General features: G+C 35.1%; 2 long non-coding RNA genes across 3 annotated transcripts in view; one reads left to right on the top strand and one right to left on the bottom strand.

Annotated features, from left to right (window-relative positions):
• The first annotated feature begins 1,428 nt into the window (after nucleotides 1-1,428).
• On the top strand, nucleotides 1,429-27,383 carry LOC309656495. The gene is made up of 6 exons (XR_014261406.1): nucleotides 1,429-2,778; nucleotides 16,056-16,180; nucleotides 20,059-20,133; nucleotides 20,305-20,485; nucleotides 23,904-24,083; nucleotides 26,317-27,383. It is a non-coding gene; the product is annotated as an uncharacterized lncRNA (long non-coding RNA).
• LOC309656487 overlaps nucleotides 5,036-27,677 on the bottom strand; it is a 42,843-nt gene continuing 20,201 nt past the window's right edge. The window contains exons 3-4 of one of the 2 annotated variants that reach the window (XR_014261402.1): nucleotides 25,941-26,119; nucleotides 5,036-6,551 (exon numbers count right to left, since the gene is read on the bottom strand). This is a non-coding gene — a long non-coding RNA (uncharacterized lncRNA). Of the gene's footprint in view, nucleotides 6,552-20,638; nucleotides 26,120-27,677 lie in introns of those variants that run through there. The other variant, XR_014261403.1, reaches the window with a different exon arrangement.

The following is a 27,677-nucleotide window of genomic DNA, read 5'->3' as shown; positions in this document are numbered from 1 at the left end:
GTGCAAGAGTGTTCCCTTTCCTCCACACCCTCTCCAGCATTTATTGTTTCTAGATTTTTTGATGATGGCCATTCTGACCAGTGTGAGATGATATCTCATTGTAGTTTTGATTTGCATTTCTCTAATGATTAATGATGTTGAGCATTCTTTCATGTGTCTGTAGGCCATCTGTATATCTTCTTTGGAGAAATGTCTATTTAGGTCTTCGGCCCATTTTTGGATTGGGTTGTTCGTTTTTTTGTTATTGAGCTGCATGAGCTGCTTGTAAATCTTGGAGATTAATCCTTTGTCAGTTGCTTCATTTGCAAATATTTTCTCCCACTCTGATGGTTGTTTTTTGGTCTTGTTTATGGTTTCCTTTGCTGTGCAAAAGCTTTTAAGTTTCATTAGGTCCCATTTGTTTATTTGTGTTCTTATTTCCATTTCTCTGGGAGCTGGGTCAAAAAGAATCTTGCTGTGATGTATGTCATAGAGTGTTCTGCCTATGTTTTCCTCTAAGAGTTTGATAGTGTCTGCCCTTACACTTAGGTCTTTAATCCATTTTGAGTTTATTTTTGTGCATGGTGTCAGGGAGTGTTCTAATTTCATACTTTTACATGTACCTGTCCAATTTTCCCAGCACCACTTATTGAAGAGGCTGTCTTTTCTCCACTGTATATGCTTGCCTCCTTTATCAAAAATAAGGTGCCCATATGTGTGTGGGTTTATCTCTGGGCTTTCTATCCTGTTCCATTGATCTATATTTCTGTTTTTGTGCCAGTACCAAACTGTCTTGATTACTGAAGCTTTGTAATATAGTCTGAAGTCAGGGAGCCTGATTCCTCCAGCTCCATTTTTCGTTCTCAAGATTGCTTTGGCTATTCGGGGTCTTTTGTGTTTCCATACAAATTGTGAAATTTTTTGTTCTAGTTCTGTGAAAAATGCCAGTGGTAGTTTGATAGGGATTGCATTGAATCTGTAGATTGCTTTGGGTAGTAGAGTCATTTTCACAATGTTGATTCTTCCAATCCAGGAACATGGTATATCTCTCCATCTATTTGTATCATCTTTAATTTCTTTCATCAGTGTCTTATAATTTTCTGCATACAGGTCTTTTGTCTCCTTAGGTAGGTTTATTCCTAGATATTTTATTCTTTTTGTTGCAATGGTAAATGGGAGTGTTTTCTTAATTTCACTTTCAGATTTTTCGTCATTAGTGTATAGAAATGCAAGAGATTTCTGTGCATTAATTTTGTATCCTGCTACTTTACCAAATTCATTGATTAGCTCTAGGAGTTTTCTGGTAGCATCTTTAGGATTCTCTATGTATAGTATCATGTCATCTGCAAATAGTGACAGCTTTACTTCTTCTTTTCCGATTTGGATTCCTTTTATTTCCTTGTCTTCTCTGATTGCTGTGGCTAACACTTCCAAAACTATGTTGAATAGCATAATAGCTTTTAAGCTCAACAAATTGTATGTTCTTAAGGAATAATTTAAGTTACCGCTCAAACCTTGAATGAACCTGCTTGCCATAGGTAAATAACTTGTGTGTTTTTCTCTGGATTTAACACATGGTTTGGTCATGCTAGCATGCATGGAAGGATGCCAGGCTTGCAGGTATACCTTCTGCAGTTAGTCTGCAATAAGCCAGTCCTCTGAATATTCTTATTATTAGTTACTTGGAAGTAAGAAGAAGGAAGAGGAAAAAGAGAAGAAAATAAGACTAAACAAAAACATAAGTCCCTCCAGTTAGAGATTCCTACACTAATGTCACTTTATCAGAGAGCCCCTTCCTTGACTACTTCTCCCTCTTTACCCCCAGTACGCTGACATGGCAGATATAGACTTGCGTGTTATGTCTCCCTCACTAGACTATAAACTCCATGAGAGCAGGATTACTGTTTTGTTCACTATTGCATCCTCAGGGTTTCAGACACTTAACACATAATAGGTCTCTCAATAAATATTTGTTTAATAAATGAATGAATTTTCATACATCATGGATATACAGATATAGTTGCTTTTTTTCATAATAGTAAGCAACCTGTAGTAGATATTTATTAAACATGAATTTTGGGTGCTATTACTAGACAATGCCTGAAATCTGGCTTTACCTAACTGACTAAAACTTTTGGATGTCCTGTATCATTTTTCTCTAATCAATATGTAACATAGAACGTGTAAGAAATATGTCGAAGTTTGAGGAATCAGAATATTTGGGCTGTGGCCACAAAGAGGACTTGCCAAGTGGCATTTACTTGGTAAATTCATCATATTTTAGTTCTGACTTCAGTTTTAGACAGACAAACATTCAATCTTCTTATTCAGTCTTCTTACTGGAGATAATATTTCCTGAATGATAATTTAGTCAACCCGAACTTCTCAAATTGGGGCATACTTGCCTCCTGGGAATAGCTGGCTGAGTGCCATAGCCACTCCCATGGGGGTGAGAGCAGAAAGGTACAGATAAAGTGAGGCTGAGAGCTTTGGTCTAGGCCTAAGCTTAAGCAGGGCTTCCAAACATTTTTCTCTACATGCTTCTATGGATGGAGATTGGGGATGTAGCTTGAAAAAACTAACCTTGAATTCTAAGAATATAACTTAAATATCTTTACATATTTTACAGTTTACTTCATAATATATCCATGTTTCTTTTTAAATAAAAATAATATTCTGAGCCTCTTAATATCAGAAGATGTTGCTCTGGGTTGCTCTTCTCTCCCAGCAAGGGTGTGTGAAGCCATTTGGATATGGACTCAGATACCACTGACACAGTGAAATAGAGTACTCAGCTTGGTAAGTGTGGTTTAAGCCATTTAAGCCAACATTCATCCATTTATATATTTCAGCCACCTATTATGTGCCAAATACTGTGCCATGTGCTTGGGAAACAAAGATAAGCAAGACAAGTTTGAGTAACAAGCTAATAAACAAATAAGTACAATGTGGTAATTTCAGTGATAGAGGTGGGCATAGGTTGCTGTGGGAATTAAGGGGGTGGTAAGTAGTTGAGCCTGAGATAAGGGAAATTTTATTAGGACAAGCTTCCTAGATTAGTAGGATTGAACAAGCAGAAGAGACAGAGTAGAATAGAAGAGGCATGAAGAGAAAAATTAAGTGTATTTGCAAAATCCATCTTTACATAGAGGTATGCCTATTACCATGATGGCTATATCAAGAATTTGAACCAGAGTATTCCTAGAAAACATTTAAATGAACATTGCTGAAGTCTACTTCCCCCATTTTTTTCCATTTCAATTAAAAGTCCGACCTTGTTAAATGGCATTTTTTTCTTTCGTTATTTAATACTTCAGTCTTGCTGGCTAGGAGTTATTTAGTATTTTCTCTATTTATTGTAAGACTTTCTATCAATATATTAACTGCTCTTTTTTTTCTGAAAGACAGAACTCACTTTAAATGTATCCATCAGTTGTAAGGTGATCCAGATTTGAGATGTTAAACTGTTTAAAAAGTATCAAATAATGAAGGAAAAAATGATGTTCCTATCTTAGTTTATTTTACCAGAGTGTATCACTACTCTGATTATACAGTATTTAAATTTCAGAGAGTAAAATTATTTTATGTTCAAGCCCTGTGTGGCACTTTACTGTCACTTTTGTATACTAGGTTTATATTTGTCATTGTTAATATTAATAAATGTTTCACTTTCAAAAACTTCCCCTCTACATCTGCATCTTTCTTTGTGGAGGAAGTGAGGAAGAGAAGGAAGAACATAACAGGAGTAAAATTATGTTGAAATATGGAATATTGCTGTTTCTTGAGATTATTGTTGGTATTTTGGGTACCATATTATGTAGTCTTAAATGATGAAGATAATGTAACCCAACATATAAGCATACAATTAAGCTTAGGTAGAAGTAACCACCTTTTCTCCCACCCACCTTTCCTAGTACACTGATGTAGTCAGTGTGATCAAGTGTACTCTCAAGAGACTATGATTAGTTTAATAAAACCCAAACCAAATTCTACTAAATGGTATAGATCCCACCAAAAGAATTACTGGAATAGAAAATCTGAATGTCTGACACTCAAATAAATAAAAGAGTCTAAGATAATGAAACATCATTGTGTTAGGTCAAATTCTAACATGGTCCCCCAAGATTCTCTCACACGGGGGCTTCTGGATATGATGGGGTAGTTACTCTCATGATTAGGTTATCTTACAAGAGACAATTGACTTAAAGAAAACAAAGTTATCTGAGATAGACCTGATCTATCAGGTGAGCCCTTGAAAGCGACTGAGTTTTTGAAGAAAGATTTTGATGTGAGGGAGGTTCTCGGGCTTTGCTGGCTTTGAAGATGGAGGGGACCATGTGCAAAGAATGTGGGAAGCCTCTGAAGTGTAGCGGGGTCATTTGCTGATCCAGCAAGGAAACAGGGACTTCAGTGCTCTTGCTGCAAGAGACTGCATCCTGCCACAGCCACACAAGCTTGGAAGAGAACTCTAAGCTCCAGGTGAGCACGAAGCTTGGCTAAAACCTTGATTGTGGCTTTGACTTGAGATGCTGAGCAGAGAGCCCAACCTCACTCTTTTGGACTTCTCACCTACCTAACTGTACGGTAATAAATGGGTATTGTGTTAAGCCACTGTTTGTGGTAATTTATTATGCAGCAACAGAAAACTAATACAATCATGAAGACCAGTCTGAATAACTAACCAACCTCTACCTTCTGCCTGGCACATACCAGCATCTCCCCATACGCAGTCACTTCTATTGGGCTTTTCTCACTTACTAAAATTCTTTTCCATCTTAAAATAATAATAATAGTTATTATTTATTGATTACTTTCAACATGCAGTACTGAGATATATGTGAATTATATCCTTCAGTTGTCTCACTGACCCCACATAGATGATACTATTTACTATTTCCATTTACTGAAGAGGAAACTGGAATAATTAGATTCAGTACTCATCCTGATATGGCAATTTGTCTAATACACACAGTGAGTTGGGATAAGAATCCAGATATTCTGATTTCAGACTCCACGCGCTGTGTTTTTAGAAAATGAAAATAATGTAAAATTTAAAAAAAAATAGTGAAATTCCATCAGCAAACAACCACCACTGTTAACGATTTAGTGATCATTCTTTAGCAAGATTCCCTCAACACATACACAAATGTATAAATTTGTATAAGTGGAGTCATATATAAATGTTCTTTTATAAAAAATGGTTATTTTGTTATTTCTTTTCTCTATTTCCTCCCTTTCCTTTTCAATCAACTCTTTACTTTTATTTACCTTCTCACCTTGTCCCCACCCTAAGTAATAAATAGCTTTGCACATCTTTCTATATGCTTGTGTTATATAGATACATAAAACATAATTTCCTCATTTTATATGTATATATATATGTGTATATATACATATATATATACTTATACATGTGTGTCTGTATATTTGTGTAATTTTTAGAGAGTTTGTAAAGATGAGTTTATTTTATATAAAGTTATTTGTTTCTCTTCTTTATCACTTCAATATATGGCCACACAGAGCCTTGTGGAATATATTAAGGACTTTATATTATGAGAACAATGAAGAGTATTAAGCTGAGAAGGTGACAATTGGATTTGTTTTGAAAAATTATCTTGGTTGCAGAATAGAGGAAGGCTGGAGTTGATGCAGGAAGACCAGTTAGTCATCTATTTTGGTGGTCCAATCAAGGAACGATAGCGGTTTAGATTAGAATAGCAGTAGGTGGTGTTAGTGAGAGGTCAATAGATTCAAATAGATATGTAAGAAATAAAATCTATAGGCTTCGGTGGAGGATTTGATAAGGAAAAGAGAGTTGTCAATGATGTTTGTCAACGACTGTTTCCTAAGTTGTCAAAGATGTTTCCTAAGTTTCTCGAAGGATGGATGTTGGTTCCAATTTCCTGAGTTGGTGCCATTTTCTTCCTGTTTCCCCCCTACTTGAGAAAGGCCAAGTTTGATCATAAGTTCAGTATGATTTTTAGGCTACAGCAATAGTAGCACAAGATAGGAAATGGGTAAACTCACAGGTGGCATGGCTAGGCCCTTTATCTGCTCTCACTCATGGGCATTTGAGGAATTCTTCAGCTACCCGTAAGTGCTCATTCTTATGGATTTCCATTGAATTTTACCTTCTCTATCCTTGAGGAAAAGAATGGATTTCTGTCCTCTCTGTAATGGTTTCCTCTCATCTCAGCTCTGTTTGGATGATTTTTTATTTTATTTTTATTTTTTTACTTTTTTTTATTTTTGGCTGTGTTGGGTCTTCATTGCTGCGCGCGGGCTTTCTCTAGTTGCGGTGAGCGGGGGCTACTCTTCGTTGCGGTGCGCAGGCTTCTCATTGCGGTGGCTTCTCTTATTGTGGAGCACGGGCTCTAGGGTGCACGGACTTCAGTAGTTGTGGCATGTGGGCTCAGTAGTTGTGGCTCGTGGGTTCTAGAGTGCAGGCTCAGTAGTTGTGGCGCACGGGCTTAGTTGCTCTGCGGCATGTGGGATCTTCCTGGACCAGGGCTCGAACCCATGTCCCCTGCGTTGGCAGACGGATTCGTAACCACTGTGCCACCAGGGAAGGCCTGGATGATTTTTTAAAAAGAAGCTCCAATTAGAAAATAGGCAAAGACATGCAGAGAAATTTCACCAAAGAGGATACACAGAGGGCAAATAAGCACAGGAAAAGAATTTAACATCATTATCCATTAGGGAAATGCATATTAAAACCACAATTAGATATCACTAAATGTCTACAAAAATGTCAAAAACAGAACCAAGATGGCGGAGTAGAAGGACGTGCTCTCACTCCCTCTTGCGAGAGCACCAGAATCAAAACTGGCTGCTGGACAATCATTGACAGGAAGACCCTGGACTTCACCAAGGAGGATACCCCACGTCCAAGGACAGAGGAGAAGCCACAGTGAAACGGTAGGAGGGGCGCAATCAGAGTAAAATCAAATCCCATAACTGCTGGGTGGGTGACTCACAGACTGGCAAACACTTATACCACAGAAGTCCACCCACTGGAGTGAAGGTTCTGAGCTCCACGTCAGGCTTCCCAACCTGGGGGTCCGGCTACGGGAGGAGGAATTCCTAGAGAATCAGACCTTGAAGCCTAGTGGGAATTGATTGCAGGACTTTGACAGGACTGGGGAAAACAGAGACCCCACTCTTGGAGGGCACACACAAAGTAATGTGTACATCGGGACCCAGGGGAAGGAGCAGTGACCCTGGGGGAGACTGAACCAGACCTACCTGCTGGTGTTGGGGGGTCTCCTGCAGAGGCGAGTGGTGGCTCTGTTTCACCGTGGGGATAAGGACACTGGCAGCCGAGGTTCTGGGAAGTTCTCCTTGGCGTGAGCCCTCCCAGAGTCTGCCATTAACCCCACCAAAGAGCACGGGTAGGTTCCAGTGTTGGGTTGCCTCAGGCAAAACAACCAACAGGGAGGGAACCCAGCCCCACCCATCAACAGTCAAGTGGATTAAGGTTTTACTGAGCTCTGACTGCCACAGCAACAGGGAGGGAACCCAGCCCCACCCATCAACAATCAAGTGGATTAAGGTTTTACTGAGCTCTGACCGCCACAGCAACAGTCAGCTCTACCCACCACCAGAGCCTCCCATCAAGCCTCTTAGATAGCCTCAACCACCAGAGGGAAGACAACAGAAGCAAGAAAAACTACAATCCTGCAGCCTGTGGACCAAAAACCACAGTTACAGAAAGATAGAGAAGATGAAAACGCAGAGGGCTATGTACAAGATGAAGGAACAGGAAAAAACCCCAGAAAAACAACTAAATGAAGTGGAGATAGGCAACCTTCCAGAGAAAGAATTCAGAATAATGATAGTGAAGATGATCCAGGACCTCGGAATAAGGATGGAGGCAAAGATTGAGAAGATGCAAGAAATGATTAACAAAGACCTAGAAGAATTAAAGAACAAATAAACAGAGATGACCAATACAATAACTGAAATGAAAACTACACTAGAAGGAATCAATAGCAGGATAACTGAGGCAGAAGAACGGATAAGTGACCTGGAAGACAGAATGGTGGAATTCACTGCTGCGGAACAGACTAAAGAAAAAAGAATGAAAAGAAATGAAGACAGCCTAAGAGACCTCTGGGACAACATTAAACGCAACAACATTCGCATTATAGGGGTCCCAGAAGGAGAAGAGAGAGAGAAAGGACCAGAGAAAATATTTGAAGAGATTATAGTCGAAAACTTCCCTAACATGGGAAAGGAAATAGCCACCCAAGTCCAGGAAGCGCAGAGAGTCCCATACAGAATAAACCCAAGGAGACACACGCCGAGACACATTGTAATCAAAGTGGCAAAAATTAAAGACAAAGAAAAATTATTGAAAGCAGCAAGGGAAAAATGACAAATAACATACAAGGGGACTCCCATAAGGTTAACAGCTGATTTCTCAGCAGAAACTCTGCAAGCCAGAAGGGAGTGGCATGATATACTTAAAGTGATGAAAGGGAAGAACCTACAACCAAGATTACTCTACCCAGCAAGGATCTCATTTAGATTTGATGGAGAAATCAAAAGCTTTACAGACAAGCAAAAGCTAAGAGAATTCAGCACCACCAAACCAGCTCTACAACAAATGCTAAAGGAACTTCTCTAAGTGGGAAACACAAGAGAAGAAAAGGACCTACAAAAACAAACCCAAAACAATTAAGAAAATGGTCATAGGAACATACATATCGATATTTACCTTAAACGTGAATGGATTAAACGCCCCAACCAAAAGACATAGACTGGCTGAATGGATACAAAAACAAGACCCATATATATGCTGTCTACAAGAGACCCACTTCAGACCTAGGGACACATACAGATTGAAAGTGAGGGGATGGAAAAAGATATTCCATGCAAATGGAAATCAAAAGAAAGCTGGAGTAGCTATACTCATATCAGATAAAATAGACTTTAAAATAAAGAATGTTACAAGAGACAAGGAAGGACACTACATAATGATCCAGGGATCAATCCAAGAAGAAGATATAACAATTATAAATATATATGCACCCAACATAGGAGCACCTCAATACATAAGGCAACTGCTAACAGCTATAAAAGAGGAAATCGACAGTAACACAATAATAGTGGGGGACTTTAACACTTCACTTACACCAATGGACAGATCATCCAAAATGAAAATAAATAAGGAAACAGAAGCTTTAAATGACACAATAGACCAGATAGATTTAATTGATATATATAGGACATTCCATCCAAAAAAAAAAGATTACACGTTCTTCTCAAGTGCGCACGGAACATTCTCCAGGATAGATCACATCTTGGGTCACAAATCAAGCCTCAGTAAATTTAAGAAAATTGAAATCATACCAAGCATCTTTTCTGACCACAACGCTATGAGATTAGAAATGAATTACAGGGAAAAAAAACGTAAAAAAGACAAACACATGGAGGCTAAACAATACGTTACTAAATAACCAAGAGATCACTGAAGAAATCAAAGAGGAAATTAAAAAATACCTAGAGACAAATGACAATGAAAACACGACGACCCAAAACCTATGGGATGCAGCAAAAGCGGTTCTAAGAGGGAAGTTTATAGCTATACAAGCCTACCTAAAGAAACAAGAAAAATCTCAAGTAAACAATCTAACCTTACACCTAAAGAAACTAGAGAAAGAAGAACAAACAAAACCCAAAGTTAGCAGAAGGAAAGAAATCATAAAGATCAGAGCAGAAATAAATGAAATAGAAACAAAGAAAACAATAGCAAAGATCAATAAAACTAAAAGTTGGTTCTTTGAGAAGATAAACAAAATTGATAAGCCATTAGCCAGACTCATCAAGAAAAAGAGGGAGAGGACTCAAATCAATAAAATCAGAAATGAAAAAGGAGAAGTTACAACAGACACTGCAGAAATACAAAACATCCTAAGAGACTACTATAAGCAACTTTATGCCAATAAAATGGACAACCTGGAAGAAATGGACAAATTCTTAGAAAGGTATAACCTTCCAAGACTGAATCAGGAAGAAACAGAAAATATGAACAGACCAATCACAAGTAATGAAATTGAAACTGTGATTAAAAATCTTCCAACAAACAAAAGTCCAGGACCAGATGGCTTCACTGGTGAATTCTATCAAACATTTAGAGAAGAGCTAACACCCATCCTTCTCAAACTCTTCCAAAAAATTGCAGCTATTTATCTCTTGTAAAAATAAAATACAGTGTGTGTGTGTGAAAAAAATAAATAAATAAATAAAGTAATACTGCCTGTTACCCATCCCATGGGTCCCAAAAAAAAAAAAAAAAGTCTAGAAACAATAAAAGTTTCATACATTCTTAAAAAAAAAAAAAAAAAAAAAAAATGTCAAAAACAAAAAAATAGTGACAACACCAAATGCTGGTGATGATGCAGAAAAACTGGATCAGTCATATATTGCAGATGAGAATGTAAATTAGTACAACCATTCTTGAGAATAGTTTGTTAGTTTATTATAAAATGAAATATGCAGCTACCATATGATCCAGCAATTTCACTCCTAGGCATTATCCCAGAGAAATGAAGTCATGTTTACACAAAAACTGTACACAAATATTTATATCAGTTTTAATCCTAATGGACAAAAACTAGAAACAACCCAGAGTGTCCTTCAACTGTTGATTAGTTAAATGAATTGTGATACATGTATCACAATAAACTATTGATACAGTCAACAACCTGGATAAACCTCCACAGAATTATACCAAGTGAGAAAAGCTCTTTATGAGACATTCTTGAAATGACAATATGATAGAATGAAGAACAGATTAATAGTTGTCATGTCAAAGGCATGAGGGAATTGAATGTGGCTATAAAAGGGCAATATGGGAGATCATGGTGGTGACAGAAATGTTCTGTATCTGGACTATATTAATACTAATATTCTGCTTGTGATATTGTATTATAATTTTGCAAGATGTTACATTTGAGAAAAATTGGATAAAAAGTATACAGATCTCTGTATTATTTCTATAACTACATATGAATCTATAATTATCTTAGAATAAAAAGTTTAATAATAAAAAAAAAACCCTGACAATAAGAAATCTCTCCCTTTGAAAACGAGACCTGATTTGTTTGTTGTTTTACTTTCAGGAAGAAGCAATATAGTATGGGCAATCTCTTTTAATGCTATAGCATTCATTTGTTATTATGCTTGATGGGGTAAAAATGTCAAAACTATTTTTGCATCTACTAATGAATAACATTATTATTAAATAGGTTTGGATTTTTGTTTTTCCCTGTTGAATAAAGGTGAGGAAAAGGTGATTCAAATGAATTAGAAATAAAGGACATTTTGTGTATGTTTATAGTGTTCTGTGCAATACAGAGAACATCATGGTAGCAGAGTTTTATTTAGTAAATAGGTCACTGGGAATTCTGTATACTTCCAGGATGGAACTGTAAGTCATCTGCCTTTTTTCTATTAGATTTTATATGTAGAACATATTATAAAATTCTATTTGTGTCACAAAATTCTATTTGTGTCACTAGCATAATGTAGTTTGATAATTAGTCATTTCTTGAATAGCAAAGCTCAAGAAAAGGCCTTGTATAAAATGTACTGAGAATTTATCATTTAAAGTATTTGGAGCCTTAAAAGTATAAATTAGAATTAAACCATTGCATTTTCCAGACGTTTAAGACCCTTCAAATTATACTTGCCAATGAATCAAAGTATTAAATCTATTTCCACCTCTTTATTTTATGTTTGAGGCTCAGAGACAAAATGATTTGTTTAGTGTCACAAGGTTAAGGAATGTCAGAAGTGGTCCTCAGACACAGTACTTTTATTATCTTTTAAAATTCTTTCTGGACACAGATTTTTGTATTATCTAACTTAGAATCATTTCTGGACATTTTTGGTTGTTTTATTAGAATTTAATGTATGTCTAAGAATTTTTCATAAGTTACTGTTGTCTTAATACTGCAAATTGAGAAGCATTTTGAATAAAACATTTGATAACAAAAAATGAATTAGCCTCAAAAGGGCACAGAGAAGATGGTCATTGGTTTAAAATAATAGGGAATTTATAAAATGCTTAGTGGGGTTATGTTGATAACTTTATTATGATTATTAGTTTAGTGTCTGTTTCCAGATGCAATTTTATTTTCTGGTGATGGAATTATAACAAAGATTGCTTTGAAGGTAAAGTTAAAATACCTGAGTATTTGGTTCAGAGTTCATAAAAACTCTGCATGAAAGGACATTTTAAAAACGTAAAATAGTTCCAGAATTGCAAAATCTAAAAGTAAGCAAAAGAGAGTCTCCCAAGAGTGCTTATACATTAATTCCATGCCCCACAAACCTTTTCAAAAGATGTGAAAGAAGGGTGTGGAGAAGCCCTGCAAAACACAGGTGGCAACACTAAGGAAGTGAGGAGGGCTGTGGAGCTTGCTATTTGCCTTGGGAACGGCTCTTCTTATTTGAACTGATTGAGCTAATCAAAAAGCAAAACTCAGTAGGACTTTTCTCTCATTTTTTAACTCAAGGAAAAAACATTTTAAGAGCAGCTTTTTCCCACCTTTGCATATGATCAGACAAGAAGAGAGCTAAGGGCATTGCGGAGCTTAAGCAAAGTAAATAAGTGGTTCTAATACTTTTCAGAATATTTGTCTATGTCATTAGATGTTTCGTGTCCATCCGAAGATGGCTTCTTTCCTATCTCAAAGAAGGAACTACCAGCACTTTCCCAAGGTTTACCTTGGATGCCACTTAACATGTTTTAAAGACTTTTTATTGTGAAGTAATTTTAGACTTACAGATAAGATACAAAAATAGAACAAAGAATTCATCCAGGTAAAATGTCAAATGTAAACAATTTACCTCATTTACCTTACCATTCTCTGTCTTATCTCTCTCTGTATGCATGAGTGCCTGTATATAAATGTGTATGTATGTGTGTATGTATGTGTATGTGTGTGGTGTGTGTGTGTAATGTTTTCATATGAACCAATTGAGAGGAAATTGCCATTTAACCCATTATTCTTGTATGCTTCAATATTTCCTAAAAGACTAGGACACTATTGTCTGTAATCACAGTACAATCATTAAAATCTGAAAATCAACACTGATATAATACTATCAGCACACACTCCATTCACATTTTACTAATTATCCCAATAACATATTTCATAGCAAAAAAAAAAAAACGGTTTTTCTCCATATTCAGGATCTAGTCCAGGATTACATACTGCATATAGTTGAGATGTCTCCTGAGTTCTTTCAATAGTTCCTCAGCCTTCTCTTGTCTTTCATGACTTCTAAGATTTGAAGAGTATAAGCCAGTTCTTTTGTAGAGTTTTCCTGATTTTGGGTTACCTGATATTTTCTCATGATTAAATTCAATTTTTGCATTTTGGTTGGGATATTAAAGAGGTGATTCTGTGTTTTTCTTTACATCATAACAACATGATTCTTGATTCCTTGCATTACTGGTGATGTTACCTTCGATCACTTGGCTAAGGTAGTGTTTTGCCGGAATTCTCCATTGTAAAATTACTATTTTTCTCTTTATAATGAGTAAATATTTTGCCACTTGTATACCTATTTAAATATCTTTGTCCTCAGCAAAATTTTACCGAGTCATTTTAGTATTCATTAGTGATTCATTCTTGCCTGAATAAATTATCATTATAATAATTTACCAATTGTGATTTTTCTAATTCTTATACATTTATTAGCTGTCATTCTTACATAAGGAAGAACTTTCCCTTTCCCTTCATTTATATATATGTATGTATGTATTTATATATGTGCGTATGTAATGTATCTATGTACTGATATCATCATGGGTTAGAAATTAGGGGGAAAATTCAGAGTAAAAATCTGAGGACTGTCTACTAGACTGGACAGTATATAAAAACATCTCGGGTGGACTGCTTGCTCTTTTAGATTTAGTACAGCTTAAAAACATATATAATTATTTAACTTTATGTCAAACATTAGCTTTAGAAATATAATATTTCAGATTGTATTTATACTCACAAGGTAAAATGGATAAAGAGGTTTCTCTCTCTCGACCAACAAAATTTTTAAAAAATTACTTTCATTTGAACTAGCCAGATTAGTGATGTCCAATAGAAATACAATATAAACTACATATGTAATTCCAAATGTTTTAGTAGTCACATTAAAACTATATAAAGAAAAAATTTTAATTAATTTAAATAATACATTTGTTTACCTAATATATTGAAATATCATTTCAATATCTAATCAATATAAAACTTATTAATAAGATACTTTACATGTTTTTCCTATTAAGTCTTCAGAATCCTATAGTTACTTTACACTTACAGCACAGCTCAACTCATACCAGCCACATTTCACTTTTAAGTGCTCAGATAGCCACATGTGGCTTGTGGCTACTGGATTGGAAAGCACAGACCTAGATAATTGAAATCAAAAGATTTTTAAAATCTAGAATATATAGATACTTGTTTCAGTTATCCACCTTACTTTGCATGTGCAGGAAGTGTTATTTAAAAATAGAAAAAGTAGAAAGCATAGTAAAGCTATAATCATAATACTATAAAAATTCCACTAAAGAATTTATCCTCATAACACTGTAAGAATGAGATTAATAGAAATATCTATAATTGATTAAATTGAATTGAATGATTAAACTAAACCTTTTTTAAAAATACATATTTTATTACTATTTCTGTGTATATTAGTTTGTCCAAAACAAAACTATGTTTTAAATCAGTTTCTTAGTGGACTTCTATGACTATAGTCTTGCAACTATGAAATACTAGTTTTCAACATACCTATACTATTTCCCAAGTCCTTGAGTAAAAAGTGCATACATATATATATATACAGACACACTGACACATACATATATGCATAAGAAAATCTGTACCTATTGAACCCTCTTGCCAAAATATATCCCTTGTCATTACTTTAGTATTAAATGATTTATAAATAAAACTATCATTAATTTTAAAATGGTCCCACTTACATTTAACTTAGACTAAGAACAGTGATGTTGAAAGAGCATGTGGGAACCGATGTAGCCAACTTATTTAGTAACAGGCAGCATCCTAACTATACTAGCTCATTTATCCATGTAACTCATTTAATTTTCACAGAATCTTATGATTAGCCATTATCATAACTTATAGTCATTTTACACATGAGGAAAGTAATGCACAAAGAAGTTAAGTAACTCCCCCAAATTTGCACAGCTAGTGATTGTTATATCTGAAAGTCAAACAAAGGCTGTCTAAAATTAGTCCAAAGAAGCCCTGACCACCTCAGGTAGGATGAAGCAAAGAATGAGGTTGAATAAATTTACCTTGCACAGAGACTGTATCTGGTTACAAATGGAAGGAGAGGAGTTGGACTTCATGCAGAGATGCAAACAACCCTGATAAAATAATTTAACCAGTCCATACATTTAACAAATATGTATTTCTCTTTGCTTGGCACTGGAGTACAGTGATGCATAAAACATATGAGTTTACAGTTGAGGAGAAACAGGGAAAGAGAGCAAATACAGTCTGCCCTCCATATCCCTGTGCTCTGCATCCTTGAATTCAACCAACTACAAATCAAACATATTTGAAAAAAAAAATTCCAGAAAGTTCCAAAAAGCAAAACTTGAATTTGCCACGAGCTGGCCACTGTTTACATGGTATTTACATTTTATTTACAACTATTTATACAGAATTTACATTGTATTAGGTGTTATAAGTAATGTAGAGATGATACAAAGTATACAGATAATGTGCATAGGTTATATGCAAATACTATGCAATTTTATGTAAGGGACTTGAGCATTCTTGTATTTTGGTATCATCAGGGGATTGGTTCCAGGGCCAGGACACTGTGAGATGACTGTAATTATAATGCAATATAGAAAGTGCTCTCTAGGAATAAACACAAAATGATATGAGAATATAAAAAAATATACTTAACACGGCCTTAGGCATTAGGGAAGGCTGAAAGAAAAGCTGTTGAGTCCTGAAGAACTGCTAAAAGTTGAATTAATGATTGGCAAATATATTTAAAGAAACCTACAATATTACTTTCTTCAGGGTAACATCTCCACGTGGATCGGCTAGATGCATCTCAACCTCAAGATATGATTAAAGACAACTATGATGAAATCGAACCTCAGAATCTCATGTGGAAGGGCAAATGAAGAAGTATTAACTGCTGAGTCAGTATCTACTCTGTAGCAGGTGCTGGATATGCTCTATATATATGACTTCTACATTCCTTTCTTATGTATGTGCAATGAAGTTTCAAAAGGGTAGTTAACTTGCCCAAGATTAATGCGGCAGAGCTCTGACATCAAATGGTCTGATTCTTCTTTTTCAATTGAATACTGCCTCCTTCCTTTCTATAAAATAAGGTAAACTGCCACTTGAGAGAAAATGATTTGCTTACTACTTTGAGGTATTCACAGAAAGATAAGAGGCTTATAAAATATTCAAACAAGTAACATTTTTGAAATAGTCACTAAGGAGTTTCATCATATATATTAATTATATATGTAATAATATTTTACTTTTGAAGAACAATGAATTTTTGTGGTATACAAATCTCTTTCATTTCCCTTTTCTCATTAGTTAGCATAAGTAATTACAGACAAGGTAATGTTATTCCCAATTTGGAGATAAGAATGCAGACATCTAAATATATCACAAATTTAAAACATTCAGATATATACTCAGCATACCCATTGATACCTTTTTTCAGATTCAGATTGTCCAGATTCAGATTTTTCAAGATATTCTGTTCTTGTTTAACTGTCTCATGATTTTTATTTACATATTATTTTTGAAAATTATTTATAATTAGAAGTAAAATTAAGCTTAACAAAATGTTTGGAATGTAGCAGTAGGCAACTCAAGGATTTGTATCAATAGCCAGCATAATTTTTTATTAATAATTTAAAATGATTGTATTTTTATAAAGGCTAACTTGAAAAATATTAAATCTTGAATATGTTTTTATTTAAGCAAGTCTTTACTAGAAACCATAGAGACTTACATTATGGAAGGTGTGCCAAACATTCTGTGAATCTTCTATTGTGGATGATCACATTATTTTATAGATTTTATAGATGAAACTTTCCAGGGATTTTTTGCAGAACTGATGTATTTCTCTGATGGATTCTCTTGTTTTTTTTCTGGGCTATATTACTTAACTAGACCAATAAATAAACTAGAACAGTTCAAATAACTCTTCTGTTAAAACTGAATTTATATGAAATCAAATATCAACTTGATAAGATAAGATCAAAGTAAATAGTTTTCAATATTTTTAATATCCTTAAAATAAAATTGATATAAATTCTAAAACATGCAATTTCTTTGGTTTTTAGTATCATTTTCAACATTGACTTATGTTACACTTAGAATTTTCAAACAAAAAAATAAATTTCTAATGAGATTTCATAAGGTGATAATAGAATTTAAACTGAAAATGATTGAAATTATTAGTCAGACACTGGTATTTTGTCAGGATGCTTAACATGTTTTATTAGTTAACTAGCATTATCTCTCAACTGTTAGTATTGTGATGATCACCTCTAATAGGTAAATAGGTCATAAATCATTTGTGAATTTAGCAAAAAAATTTGCATGCCAAATACTCCATTTGTCAATGAATTTCTTTACGTAGAAAAGTCAGAAAAATTCTCCTTAGAGCCTTAGGAATTGCACTTGCACTCAAACCTTAGCAGAAAAAACAAAAAGAATTTGCCTAATTTTACTTCTTTACCGTAGTTTAGGGTAATATATTGGAGACTAACAAAACTTCCATGTTAAGAGTCTTTCAAAATAAATTGTTTCAGTTATCTATTCCTGTGTAACACACCACTCCAAAATTTTGAGACTAAATGCTGATTAATCATTTCTGACCATTCTGTGTGTTGTCTGGGCTCATCTGGGTAGTTTTACTGCTCCATGTGATATAGCTGAGGTAACTCATGTGGCTGCGTTTAGCTGGAGTTTGTCTGGGCTGGAAGGTCCAGAATGGTTTCTCATCCTTTAAGGCTTATCTCCATGTGATCTCTAATGATTCAGCAGTCTAGTCTGTACTACCTTACAGCTAAGTGACTAAATTCCTAGTGGGAGCATTCCAAAAGGACAAACTCCAATACACATATGCCTATCAATCCTCTTCTTGCATCATACTTGCAAATGTCCCATTGACCAAAAGAAGACACAGAACCAAGCCTAGGTTCAATGTGGGAGGGGACTACACAAGGTCTGGAACACTGGGAGTCAAGGCTCACTTAACATTTTGCCATGATCTCTCTGATCCCTGATGATCCATTCCTCGCACATGCAAAAGAAAATCATGCTCTCTCCAAGACCCAAAAGTCTTATCCTATTATGTCATCAGATCTAACTTTGAAGTTCAAGAGCCCACATCTAAATAATGTTCAGGGTGATCCCTTAGGTACAGTTACTTGGGCTCATTTGTTGGGTGCAGAGACTTATAAACTGGAAAGGTAAATTACCAGTCTACCCTCTATGTAAGTTCATAAAATGGTGAGATAGAAAGAAGATAATCATGCTAGACACTCCTACTCAGAAAGGATGGAGGAAGTAGAGACGCATAGAAATTCTGGAATCCAGTCATGTACATGCCACCAGTTGTCCTGCTCCAGAGGCAGGGGATGTTTCTTGATTATACCCACTTCTCCTATTTGCAAGTGGCTCCCTCTGGCCCTTGGCTCAATTCTATGCCCCCCTTTTTAGTAACAAGTTGCTTTTGCTTGTAGCTCAGTATGTTTCTCAGGCTGTTTCCTGCTGTAGAAAGTCGACGGCCCAAATTGTTTTGAACTGTCTCTGTGCCTTTTAGTCTAAGCTGATAGTGCTTTCACGACTAAAATTCCATTTAAAAATCATGTGGACTGTTTACATATTATAGTTCATTCCATTAAACAAAAGTCACAGGGACATATATTTTCAAGACAGATCTCTTTCTACTTTGAAATATGGGTTAATGTGCTTTGAGACAACGTCCTTAAAATTCTTAGGAGCCTTTGGTCTGGCTGAGAGTCTGAGAAGAAACAACTTGAATCTTTCTTAGGTCTTAACTAAGGGTCTTACATTCATAGCCTTGATTTGATCTTTATTTTGAAGCCACATTTTACTGTTATTACCCTGAATTTCATTTTCACCTCTTAATTTGATAATCTATTGTCCACTGGAGAAGCTGGGAATGAAAACCAATTTTATATTCTAACTCAGCTAATCTTCTGTTAGAAATCATTTCATTAAGCTCCGCTTGAAACCAAACAGTTCCTTCTTTCATTCATCTCTTTCCTATAAAACCATATCTTAGGCAACTATAAGAAGCCAATTGGCACTTTCAACATCCTGTCTGAAAATCTACTTAGCCAGAATCACAAAGTCATTAGGTACATGTTTTATCTTACAAGTTATCAAGGTCATTATTCCCGTTAATTTTCTATCAATACATTAATTAGGTTGTCAAGTTTCCAATAGCAATTTTATCACTGCTCTTCTAACCAGGTATTTGCTGCTTAGTCCCAAAGCCAATATTTTATGTTTGTATGATGCCAGCACCCCACTTCTATATAGTAGCAATTTCTGTTTCAGGTATATATTGCTGTGGTAAAAACGCTCCAAAAAACTTACTGACTTATAAGAGCAAGTCCTTATTATTCTTATGATTCTGTGGGTTGATTGAGATCAGTTGATTGGTTGCTCTGCTCCACGTGGCAAAATGGGTATTACTCGTGTGGCTTTATTAAAGTGAGAGCTTAGCTGGGGCTAAAACAGCGAAATGGTTTCATCCTCCAGATTAGTCTAGTCTTTACTTCTTTTGAGGTAAAATTTACTTACTGGAGTTTTGGAACGAAAATGTATGTGTGTGTGTGTGTGTATATATATATATATATATATATATATATATATATATATATATGAAGTTCTTTGAAAAGATTGTGAAACTATTTACAAATACAGGTTTCTTACATGCCTTAAGACTCTTTATAAATAAAATTCCATAGGTCAGCGCTTCTCAAACTTTTTCTTTTTGGTATCCATATGGTAGCGGAGGATGTTCAAGTCACCAGAAGACCTGTGGCATCTAGTCTCCAAGACGGCCTTTGATGATCCCTGCCTCATGGTATTCACACCCTTGTTTAGTTCCCACTCACATTGTCCCAAGGTGGGTCTGTGTAAGCAGTAGAAAACATCAGAAGCGATAGAATATCACTTCTGAGATCACATTATAAAAGCCTCTGACTTCCTTCTTGGGCACCTCCCCCTCACGCCGGCATCTCTCTCATCACTACAGGGCTACGTGGTGGATGACTGAAGCCTCTTGTCAACATCTGTGTAAGTGAACTTAGAAGCAGATCCTTAAGCCCTAAATAACTACAGCCCTGGTCAACAGCTTGACTACAGCGAATGAGAGACTTGAGACAGAACTACCCAGCTAAGCTACATCCAGAAACTTTACCCTCAGAAACTGTCAGGTAATAAATGTCGGTTTAAGCTCCAAGTTTTGGGCAATTCACTTTGTCAATAGTTAACTAGTATATAGACACAAAATACCTTTCCTTATATTTTATGAAAAAATTTCATACGAGCTCTGAATTTTCTTTTATAATATATCCAGGTCTTTTTCCTTATTTATTGTTTTTTTAAATAGAAATCCATTTTTAATTTATTTATTTTATTTACTTTTTTATTTTTGGCTGCATTAGGTCTTCATTGCTGCACGTGGGCTTTCTCTAGTTGCTGTGAGCAGGGGCTACTTTTCGTTGATGTGCATGGGATTCTCATTGTGGTGGCTCCTCTCTGTTGTGGAACATGGGCTCTAGGCACGCGGGATTTAGTAGCTGTGGCACACAGGCTTCAGTAGTTGTGGCTCGTGGGCTTAGTTGCTCCGCAGCATGTGAGATCTTCCCAGACCAGGGCTGGAGCACGCGTGCCCTGCATTGGCAGGCAGATTCTTAACCACTGCACCACCAGGGAATCCCTATATCCCATTTTAATATAAACTAAATCGTATAGATTACTCTCCATAAGATAAACTGATGCTTTTAGGGAGATTTGCCCTCTTTATTTTTTCTTGGGATCCCTGGTCAAAACATCTAATTTCTAACATCTTTTATTAAAAACTTCTAATATAAAGTGTGAGATGCTTAGGATTATGCTTAATGAGAAATGTCTCACCTATATGGAAAAAAAAAAAACTGTAATTTTTCTTCCGAAAAGCCAAAAAGAAGACACAAAAACGTGGAAAGATAGATTTCCTCAAATTGAATCATAAATCCAATGCAATTCTAAAAAGAAATCTTAAAAAGGAGGTGGCAAAATATTTCTCAGAGAGGGCTAGCTCTAAAATCAGAGCAGAATACTGACTCTAAAACTTCCAAAAGCAAGTACGTAGCTCTGTGCCTCAGTATAGTTACCACTACTGAGTAAAGAAGACAATCAAAATAAATAACGTCATCGTTTTTATTGTGATGACTCTATTCTAAGAAAACACTTTCACACTTACTCAGAGATATATGTATAAAAATACTCATTACACTGTTCATAATAACAAAAAATTCAAAACAATTTAAATTTCTATTATTAGGGCAGTCGTTAAAGAAATTAAAAGATCACTCACACTATGATATACTATGTGACTATTACAAAGAATGGGTTTTCTTTTATGTATAGTGATGTGAAAATTGTCCATCTTACATTAAGTGGGAAAAAAAAAGCCTGGTGCATATCACTGTGTACATTATAATCTCATTTGTTAAAATAGGAATAATAAAAATAATATTTTAAAAAGATCTCTCGCTCTCTTTCTCTCTGTGTGTAATGAAAATGAGAGAGGCGGATCTGTTTTTGTGTGAATAGGGACAAGACGTGGAAGATTTCATATACAATAGCTAACGATGTTTACTTTAGGGTAGTGTGTTAAAGAGGTAGACGGAGCCAGACCTTCGCTTTCTGCTTTTTATCAGTCAGGCGGTTTTCAGTCACAAGTAACAGAAAAGTAAACAAAAATTTGCTTAAGGAACAAAAAAATTTATTATCCCATTTAACAGAAAAGCTAGAAAGAAGCTAGGCTTCTGGATTGATTGATTAGTCGTTCAGTTATGTTATTGCAGAACTGTGTTCTTTCCTTTCCCTTTGTCATCTTCTGTCTATATCACTGCTCATCAGGACGGTGGGATAACTGCCAATAGCAGAAAGGGCCCTACACTTTTTCAAGAATGATAGAGATTCTCTTCCACTGAAGAACAAGGATTCCAACAATCCTCTTTTTGTGTTTCAAGGCCAAAATTTGGTCACATAATTATTCTTAAGCCAATCACTGACAACACCGATGCTATGATTCAACCAAGCAGGCTCACCCCTTGAGATCAAGTCAGTTACCTAAACCACATTGGTGCCATTCAACAAAATGGCTGCTACAGTATTGCGTAATATTGTTAATTTTTTTATACAATAAGATGTATTACTTTCAACAGTAAAATAATTTTTTAAAAGAATATTATAAATCTTGAAGGTAAATGTTGTGTATGTTTGATAATCATCCAATAGTCTGCTAAAATTTTATTTAAATCTAGAAAATAGTTTTAAAATTTCTTAGATTATTATAAAAGGAAGTAAAATGAGGTAGGCAGAGATACTTATGACAACTTACGATGAAAAGGAAGATCACTTATCATTTGTATTTTATAAGATGGTATTACTTTGACAGTTTATCTCTAACTTAAAAATTAGTGGAAGGGCACCAATATACTATCAACCATAAAAGCAAAAGGAAGGGACATTTTTAATACTAGAAAACAAAGATATGTAAGGTAACAAATTTCTTCTCACCTTATGTAAACCTATCTTAAAGTTTGGAGAGGAGTGAAAAGAAACCTTGTTTTAAGGAGAATAAAAAATAAAATGGCTTAAATATCAAATGTTTGAATGCTAATTTGAAAAAAACCCACTCCCAATGTACTTAAGAAATACTATCAATTAGAACTTTTAATATCTAAGAGGTGATTCCTAATAACTTTTATATCTTTCACTGTGGCTAAGGAGATAATAAAATTCAGGAGTTGAGAGGGCCAAGATAGTCACAAATTAACCAAATAGAAAAAAAAAATGCTAGGTAGTTATTTTGAAAATTCATTTGCTGCTTTCTATAGTAAAATGGTTTTAATGAATTACCTACCTGTTTCCTACAGTAGACCACAGCTCTACTGCAACTAATCTAGAGTATGGCTAACTAAAACTGGATTTCTTAGCTCTTTGGAGACTATAGAATACCAGTTAATAATATTATTATGTGAAATGCAAATGAAAGAAAACATTTTTAAGTGATGAAATCTCCTTTCCTAATACAACAAACTACAACATATATAACAAAAATCAAATGGATTTAATCAGGTTTATCTGCCCAGAGTTGCCTCTTATATCTAAAAAAACAAGATTACTAATTTTTCCATGATGAAAATTTGTTTGATTTAATAAGAAATGCAAAAACCTCGATACTTTCAAGTTCTCATTTCTAGTTCTGGTTTTGCCTGAGTATAGTTTAAAGAGAGAGCAAACTTTAAGAAAGACTGTATAAATACAATTCCAAATCATGCCTTAAAGTCTAGTGCTTGGTGTGTGTGGCAGGCACAACCATCTCTTTGCAGGGATCTCAATGCATAGAAGTCCAATCAGAACCCCATAAGTACTTGGTAAGAATAGACTAAATTGTTCTTATGTTTGGCACCCAGTTTTTTTTTTTTTACTGATACTTTGTTAATAGCATTTCACAAATGCATTACTTCCAAATAAGAAAATATCTTCAGCGGGGAGTTCTCTGTTTGTAAGGGAACTCCTGAAATGTAAGACCACATTCACATTATTCTAACTGCTTCCTTGCTTTCTTCTTCACAGAGCTCTTCTTTCAGGAAGTCCACTTGAGCCTACACCCTCCATCCTGACCTGGTTTACATGCTCCTACTCTGTGCTTCATAAAATCCTGAGACTATAATTCCATCACTGGACCACTGGATAGATCCAGAATAATATTTTTCTCTGTGAACCTGTGAAGTGACTGCTACTGACTTTGGAATGGTAGGATTTTTTAAAAATGCGGATATCAAAAATAGATGTTAAAGCATAGACTTTTAAAACTAAAACATTTTCCTACAAAGTACATGGACACTATGTAGTTGGAGAGTTTGGGAAGTGAAAACTACTACATTTCACAGACTTGCCCAAGAGGGTCTAACATATGATTTGGACAGTGGAAGACAGGGGAAAGCCATCTTCTTGCTGGCATAGCAAGCAAAGTCACGGAGACTGGAGTGAATAAAGGCAGTTGAGGAGCCCCACACTCAGCTTCCCAGCCATGAGTCACCAGTATTATGTGGATGAGAGGTAGTTTGACCGCAGGAGCAGCCTATATTCCCCTGGATTACAACTTTGGTGATGTGCCCTTAAATTCAGGAATCCAGTAGTTGACCCTGACTTCCATTCCTAGCTTGTTCAACAATTGTCTAAGCTACAGAGTCCCTGAATTAAATTTCCTTTCTGCTTGATACACTTTGAAAAGATTTAACTTCCTGCACTGAACCAGAACTGTTACATACTCTTTGCTATATTCTTCACTTACATGGTTTTTCCCTCACTAGCTACCAAACACTTTTTATGAATAGGAATAGAACTTGTGTTTGGTCATTCTTTCATTCATTCCTTCATTCAGTTATCATACTTACTCTTTGTATTTTTATGTCCTGCAATTACATAATAGTTGACACAGAGGTGCATAATAGATATTCACTTAATTAATGAATTGGTAAATGTGTCATGTCAGGTAATGTGTAAGGTATCAGAGATACAGAGATGAGACAATCTTAGCAATAATAAAATGATAAATTACATTTATTAAGCGCTTATTATGTTTCAGGCTCTGGGTATAGCATTTTACATGCATAGATTTGATTTTCATTTTTTGTGTTTTTGGTTTTATGTTTGTTTTCTAATCCTCATAACACTCCCAAGAGCTAGGTACTAATAATCAATTCCCATCTCACGCATAATACAATTGAAGATGGAGGAGGCTCAATAACTTGCCTAAGGTTACGCAGTACTGAGATAGGCTGAATTTGAAACTAGGCGATCTGATTCAATAATTCATACTGTTAATCGGTACTCTAGGATCTCTACTATAGTTGATAAACAGATCCATAAAGAGATTTACAATACTGCTTGATAAATTCCACAATACATCAGCAGGATCAGAGGAGGCTTCTGTCTGAAGGAAGAGAGACTTAAGTACTGAAGTACAAAGGATTAACAGAAGTTAGGAATAAGTAGAAGTGATAAGGATGCAGTTTTAGGTGGAAAGAAATACACATACTACAAAAGGAACAAAACAGAAAACAGAGAAAACATTTCTGAGCAGCAGGGGGATTATTTAGTGAGGAGGAATAAAAAATGGATACGGAGAAGCAAAGAAGGACCCACCATAAAGAGTCAGGTGTACATTTCTAGGGAATTTAAGATTTTTTGTGAGGGCCACATGGTGTTATTGAAGCATTTAAAAACCTTTGGGATTTCTATTATAAAGAGATCACTTTGGAGCAGTGTGGACAATTTAGAAGTTATTGAGTCAGGTGAGATTGGAATTGGAAATTGCAGTAACTCAAGTAGAAGTAATTTTTATCTTTGGGCTCTCAGAATTGAACACAAGGACTGACACCTAATATGAGAACAATTCATATTCACCAAGTTGAATTAAGCCTGAGTAACCTAAGGGTCAGACAGGTTTAATTACTTGTCAAAACTTACACAGGTATCTGGTGGTAGAACTCGGACAAGTATCTAAACCAGTGCTTTCTTTTACCTTAAATACAACCAGGGAAAAATTGATTGCATATATGTCATTTGAAATAGGAGAAATTTTGCTATATGTGTTTAGAAATGTACCTGAAAATATACACAGGTGTACAGTTATGGTTACGTCTCATTTCTTGTCTTCCCTTGTTGCGTGCTTATTTTCTAAGTCCATGGCCTCAAATGTTCAAGTTCATACTTTCCCAATTATTTCTGAAGTCACTTTCCATGCTAGATACTCCTCCTATTCCCAAGTTTCTGTCTTCTAATGCCTAAGGGAAAAAAGTAGTGAAATAGAAAAATAAATCTAGGCTGGGGGAAAAATTACTACCACCACCATTAGTCATTAAGACATGCCATTAGAAATCTAATGTAAAATATACAAATATATAATTTTCCTCTTAAAAAGACTAAGAGGCATCCATTGTTATTATGCTGTGGTATGTTTTCTTTTCTTTTCTTTTTGCAGTAATTTTTTCACCCTGAAATACAGTGGTCTCTCATGAAGTACAAAGATTGACATTTCTGTGGACTTTATATGTCCAAGGACACTTCAAAGGCTAAGTAAATTCTATTTCTTATGCCATGATCACTAAATTGTAAATGCTAGCAGCTTTAGGTTTTGACAACTTTGGGCCCTTAATTTTGAATTAAGAGTCTACCACCATGGTGAAATAACAGATGCTATACATTAGTAGTGGGCTAAAAAATCTATGGTATGGGATTTACCAAAACAGATTTTATGAGGATTTGGCTGGTTCTGTAGGTAGAATTTGCTTAAATATACTATAGCATGTGAAATTGTTTGAAATTAAATGTCCAATAAATTTTAATACAATTACCTTGTTTTCACAGGCAAATCTAGGGCAATGTATTTGGAAAGAAAATTTTATAGTTTACCTAAAAATATCCAAGCGTATTATGTAACCCTTTTGGTCTTCAAGAGGTCAAAGGGTTATCTTTGCTTAGATACTTATAATCATTTTATACTTTCTCTTCTATTGACTGGTTTGAAAAAGACAAAAGAAAATTAAAATTGAAAAGGAATCAAAGCACTTGTTATAACTGAGCATCAGAGACACAAGCCTAGGGTACACCTGCATAACAGTAAATGTTCTTTTGTAGTTAACACCTGAGTTTTTCTATTTATAGAAAGATATCACAAGTCTAAACACAGAGGAAAATGGCTCACAGATCCAATAAGATTTGGATTGGATTGCACAACTTCTAGCAATATCAGGGGATTTTCATCCAATATATTTGCCAACAAATCAATAATATGAGTAAATCCTTCTGCATTGTGGGCAATCAAATGCTCACTGACAGGTACTACTACCTAAATTAATATAATCCCAGAAGTGATCTGTCTGTGTCAAACATAATACCACTGAGGCTTAAAATTCACATGTGATAAGTTGGAGGATATTTCTTTTTTTTTTTTTTTTTGAAGATATTTCTTAATAATGGTTTAAACAAAAGGAAATTAGGTGAAACTTCTGAATAAAATGTTCCCACATTTAGTGGGCTCAGTTTTAATTGCTCTTGTCTCTAGATGGTATGTTTTCTGCTGTCCATATTTCCTTACACAGTACACTCAAATAACGTAGGAAGTATTTTTAAAATATATTACTTGTCTCACTAAAACTTATGACTTTATCTTGCACCTGTTTGTTATAAAGATTGTGTTGAGTATCAGGGCTCATTGAAATGGCTCTTACCACTTACACTTTCAGACTCAGATTAAAAGTCACCACTTCTCTGAAACCTATGAAGACTCCCCCAGGAAAATGTGACTTTCTTTTTTTTGTTTCTTGTAGCACTTATCACACT

This window comes from Balaenoptera physalus (assembly GCF_965194825.1).
Source record: "Balaenoptera physalus genome assembly, chromosome: 1".
Lineage (NCBI taxonomy): Eukaryota > Metazoa > Chordata > Mammalia > Artiodactyla > Balaenopteridae > Balaenoptera > Balaenoptera physalus.
This window is presented reverse-complemented; position numbering and strand designations above follow the sequence as displayed.